The sequence below is a fragment of the Morone saxatilis genome, unplaced genomic scaffold (assembly GCF_004916995.1).
Source record: "Morone saxatilis isolate NCDOM2014 unplaced genomic scaffold, NCSU_SB_2.0 Contig12, whole genome shotgun sequence".
NCBI classification, from domain to species: domain Eukaryota; kingdom Metazoa; phylum Chordata; class Actinopteri; family Moronidae; genus Morone; species Morone saxatilis.
In genome coordinates this window covers 1,446,182-1,452,275 of record NW_023339674.1, presented here as the reverse complement: position 1 = coordinate 1,452,275, position 6,094 = coordinate 1,446,182, and positions in this window count along the sequence as shown.

Below are 6,094 nucleotides of genomic sequence, written 5' to 3'. Positions count from 1 at the left end.
TTCTTGCAGTTGTCGACTTTCCCGCCGGAGTGAACGACGAGCTGAGAAGCTTGAAGCTGAAGCTCAGGTGAGGTCTGGGTTGTGATAGTAAAGTCTGCTGTGTGTACCATTGTGGGCTGTCAGGAGTCCAGAATATGAAACCAGCCTGAATGTACTGTAAAAGGACCAGCAGAGGGCAGCACAATATCACAGATACTTCTGATGACGCCTGCAGGCAAATACATGTTCATGATTTTGGCTTCTAGAGCAGTGATTCCCAACCTTTTTCATTAAGGAACCCCTTTTTCTATCATCAAGTAAACTATATATTTTATGGATATTTCACATTATAACACAATAACTGCAGGAAGTTTGTGTAAAACCAGAGATTTGGATACATTTTCAGTAGATTATTTCCTGTGAATATTGATCAGAGTTTGCCTGATATTTTTAGTAACCTGTTATACAATTATCGGTCTGTAATGTGTTTTCTTTGTTTTTAACAATGATACATACTTAATAGGCTTTTTTGTCCGATCAACACCGATTAGATAAAAATGCCAGATAATCACTCCGATTAATTGTCCAACCAATTAACTAATGTTCACTAATTTAACTGTTTTATCCACCTTCTAAATACCCTGGTTGAAGCAGTATCTGTAAGTATGAATTCAATCAGCTATATATGTTTTGTGAATGCTGTTTCTGTGGTGTATTGAGCAGTATTAACTGAATAACTTAGAAACTGCACTAGCTAAGAGATACTGAGTGAGCAAGATAGGTTGAAATATCAAGAGTTAGCAGAGGCACAAGATAACAGTTTGTTACTGTTAGTTGTTTGTCTAGTTTTAGCTAAATATCAGATATTACTTGATGATTTACTTTTTTATGTAGCTAATATTTAACTACCAGTAGTTATTTCTACTTTCATGTAGTTACTCAAGGCACAGATCTAAAATCTTATTTGTAAGTTTCTTGGTCATTTATTAAGTATTCAAGTTATTTCAGCTAACAAGGTATATGTTTGTTTTTTTTGTTGAATGTAGTCAGTGTTAAATCACATTAAATGATCAATTTTGATATCAGATGCTAGCTAGGTTGAAATAGTTTGAGGTGGCTGAAGGACAAAGTAGCACATTTCACTGGTAGGTTTTCTGTCCAGTTTAAACATTAACTTAATTATAACAAATAATGACATCTGTCCAGTAACTGTTGAGTAACTTCTGTGGCACCGATCTGGCTGTGAGGCCGTGTGTCATCCACAAGTGTTCTCGTTGAAGCATTATTTGTAAGTATTCCATTTATTTGAGCTACTTTTTGTTGTTAGTATCATGTTACATTGTATTGTATTATGTATATTGTTTATTGTTAAATTTCCAACTCTGGGTGAATGTGCCACATCTGCAACCGACAACAAAAACCTCTCGGAAAGTAGATGACAAATGTTTATAAAAGATTAAATGACATTGAAAAATCTGAATCTAAAAACATACACATACAGCTAGTGCTACAGGATTGACATTTATTCCTGCAATCTGTGTTGTTTTATCATTTGCTTTTTGTGTTTTTATGAGGTGTGTTTAAAATTCTACAGTCATTGGCTGCCACACCAAGTTTTCACTCTATAGAGTTCACAACTCAGTGCTTGTATTGCACTCGTTTAATTAATTATCAATACTATGTTCATACTGAACTATGTTTGAGGATTTAGTCATAGATCATAAATGCTACCTGTTGATCAGGCCCACAGTAAACTACTTTATGTTCAGATAGAAAATAGCACAAGCACCTTCATTGGTGAGTTGCTACAGGTGCGGATGAGCAGGTGCAAAGATTAAATATGATCTGGGTCCAGGTTGAGGAACAAATGAATCCATACAGTCACTCACCTCCCTCTTAATTTCCATGCTGTCAATGATATCCGCTGTTCTCATCAGCTGGCCACATCTATCCAATAGCATAGTGACACACCTGCATCATAAGCCATCATTTTGGGGCTGTCTCTTTTTATTAGGATGCTTTCTGCAGTCATCCGCCATCACCACCAGTGTCTGGACTCCTTTTGTCTTTTCATTCTCCCTAAGAATGAAAGACTTTTGACTCCTCTGTGTTCTCATTTTCAGCAGAACTTCTGTAGTGATTCTGCCTCTTCTGTTTTAAATAATAAGTGAATTAATAAACAAATTCATAACTTGCTTGTAATGACAAAGTACTAGGTTTTTATTCTGCCAATGCATAGTGCTGGCATAAAGAAACTGGAAAAATAAGTTTGTACAGCCAAAGAATTAGAATGTGTCCAATACTTTGATTTATGATCAAATACCTGCAAAACTAATGGCATTCCCACCAACCTCAGCTGTATTGTGTAAAATCAGTGAGTGAGAACAAAAAATAGCATGGCAAGTTCATTTATTTAGCAGGTTTAAAAAAGGCAAAACACATTAACAAGTCATTTGAAACACTATTAAAAATATATAAAATATTTACCAGAACAAATACAATAGCAGAGGATACAGCACAATAACAGAAGTACATCTGATATCAAAAGCATGGAGGACAAAAATGGTTTCTACCTGGTTTTAAAGATTGCGGTTTATTCATCTGGACTGTTACCAGGTGACCTGAGAGCATTTACTTGTAATAGTTTTAGTTTATATTATACCAATCTCCTTTCGGTATTTTCATTGAAAATTAGGGAAAGGAATTGTGATCAGTTTCTAATGTCTAGTTTCCACTAGAGCAATGGCATTTAAAGCAGAATGCTGACCAGTTTATTTCTATTGAACAACAAAGAGTTTTTCCTTTCTTCTTCTTGTGTTTATGTTTGGAAAAGGACGCTGAGTCTGTGCTCACCGTGTCTTCTTTGACCTCGTCATCATCACCACATTTATGACAGTGCTTCACTGGACCTGCATGAACAAATAAATAAGTAAATGTATAAATCAGTTCTATAAAGTCCATAAATAAAGTTATACCAGCAGACCCTGAAAATCTGGAGAAATCTGTAGGCTTTACAGCAGTAATTTAGCCATACTTCTAACATTTAGCATACATGTAAATATACAGTGTGCAAGTGTAAAGAGTGAGAGATGCATTAGTTTCCTTACTCTTGTGGCATTTCGGTTCAGCAACAAGTGGTACACGGTCTGAAAAGTTTGAGGAACACTGATTTAAAGTAAAGCTTTGATATTGCAATGATTTAAAAACTATTATTGTTATTTTCTTACCCATGTTGCTGTCAAGCTGAGAAGCAAGTTCACGCTGACCTATTTCATTGAGAATATCTTTTGTGACCCGTAAAGCTTCCTCACATCCATAGTGTTCAGTCACTATCGTAGCGATGTCCACGGTGCCCTTACTTTCCAGTTTGCCTTTAGGAATGGGATCATGCTCTGAGCCACGGTAATTCCTTAGAGTGAAACAAAATTCCTCTAGGCCTGTTGCTCCGAGTTTATCCAGGGTATACTTGATCAGTAGGGAGGGATTCTGCAAAAGGCATTGAATTAATGAATAAACCCAAAGCCATCATTTTATGTGTTTTAATGTGAACTACTGTGCAAATATAATTGTACAAGCGTTTATATGCTATTACGTGAACTAAAAATATAATTCAACAATACAAATTTTACCATAGCAATTTCTTTCCTCTTTGTCTCCTGTGACTTTGGTAGCTGGTCCTTTTTTCCAGTTTTTTCCAGTTGCAGATGAGTCTTTTGGTCTTTCTGAGTCTACATCAGATCTGAACTGCGGCTCATGTTGTGATCCTGAGGATTTAATCTCAGGTTTTGGATCAACTAAGAATTAAACAAAGAAACAGAATATAGTATGAAAAGATTAAACAAATGAAAGAAACACAGGCTAATACACCAGTTGGTTTATGTGTTGTACTAACAAACATCACTAACAACACTACTGTGGGGGCACAAATCACTGATTGAAGAAAGTAGGTCCCTTAGAATGTGGATGTTACTCAGTCCTTAAGGTTTGAACCTATAGAAGACCTTGCCATGCAGTTGAAAGCTCCAGCAGGGCCTGTGTTAAACCTGCAATAACTCCTGCAATAATTCATATTTTTGGCCACTTGGGGGCAGTAAACATTCACTCTTGTTTGGCTCTGTTTTTGGTCTCTTATCAACCCCTGAAGGAAATATCAGGCTCTTCAGCTGCTAATGCTCGACCAGCTTAGTCTCTAAAGCTGGGTTCAGACTTCAGGAGTTTTGGGTCAGTTTACCTCAGATTCACCCCTCCTGACAACTGGTGATTGTTTTGTTTTTGTTTTGTTTTGTTTTGTGGGTAAATGATTAGTACCATATTATTATTATTATTATTATTATTATTATTAGCTTTGACAGTGAAACCAAAACTGAGAAGTTGTGGTCGGACAGATAATAAAAGTCTGAACCATTGTTAACACTGACGTAAAGTCATCCCAAAATGTCCACTGTATGTCAACATTGGACTCACAATGTTCAGGCTGTTTTAAAACCGTAGAGGGCACGCTGAGACACTTTCAACCCATGAGATTTGACAGTACTGACAATATTAACACCAGCTTTGATGTGTTTCATCATAGTACAGTCATATACTTCAGTTTAAAGCTCAGAAAACATTCTCTTTTAATAATATTTTTCTTATGATTGCAAATCTGGAAAAGAAAATTCTTATTTAAAATTCCATTGATGTCAGTGAGAGGACTGAACAATGTTTGGATATTCAGGGGAAAGATAATTCAGCTTAAAGTTACATATGAGCTTTAAAAAACTCAGTGAATCAATCTGGTAGAAAAACAACCTGTAGATAAACTGCAGTGTGCTGCATTCAATATCATTGAACCAGGATAATTACACATTGGTTAAAGCATGCCAACAGTATATTGTTTATCTGTGCTTTAATTTGATATGAACAGGTAGGAAACATTACATACCTTCAGATCAGTTAAACTCAGGAAGGCCAGTCAGTTTTCTAAAGAGGTTTTTAAATTATGTCCTGTAGATGAATGTCCAACTATTAGGAGACAACAAAAAGCTACAAAAAATGTGCTAATTTTGACTTTACTTAAGAGACTGAAACAGCATCCTCCCCACGTAGATCATGCATTGTCCTCTGCATGCACACTCTTTAGATGCTTACGTGCAGGATATCATGCATGCATACTATGCATAACCAATGAAAGCTTTAATTTTAAATTCTTACCATATAAGGAAAAGACCCTTGTCCCTTGGACAGGCGTTGGAAACCCCATTAGCCGCAGCTGCGTGAGAGGAAATAGTACAATAAATGTGTGAATTGCATTTTATCTACATTTGATGTGTGACGGTTAATAGACAAGTTTGAAAGAACATCATGTACTCACACAGCTTGTGTAACATTGCTATTGCATGTGCCAGGATGCGTTGCACAATAAGGGATGCACTTTCTTGGAAAGCCTGAAAATGTGCGAACTGCATGACCAAGGGAACAGCGTTAGCTGCACAGGTTTTTCAAAACCACCGTGCTCAGACACATGAAGTCTGCGGAAGCATACATTTCTATCTGCAAAAAACATTGTGTTGCTGACCTGCAGCTGACTCTTGGGTGGTTGATTGTGGGTATAAAGTAAGCTTGTGTGACCTGTTTGGGCTCCTGCAATAAATGTCTAATAAGATGAAGGAATGTGGTGTTGACTGGTATTTTAAGTGGAAATGGACAACTTTTTTGCTTTAAGTTATCATTGAGTAAACATTGATTGCACAATGTAATGGCTATGGAATGGTGTGTATACATATATATATATATATATATATATATATACACACACACTGCAGTGCACATTGCCTTAATTTGGTAATTGTTGACACATTGAAACATTCATAACATCTTGAGATAATCGGCATCGGTCTGTCTGCTCATGAGGCCAATAAATAAAAAATTGTCTTGTTGGTTCTAAGGATAGCAGAAAAGCAGTCTAAATATATATCTGGTTTTACAGTTAAGATTCCTGTATTTGGACACACAGCCATACCTGTTGTGGGCAGTTAATTTAGTCTCTAATAGTAATATTTTATCATTAAAGAAGCTCATAAAGTTGTTGCTACTGCTAGGAATACACAGTACAATAGAGCTGTGACTCTCTGTC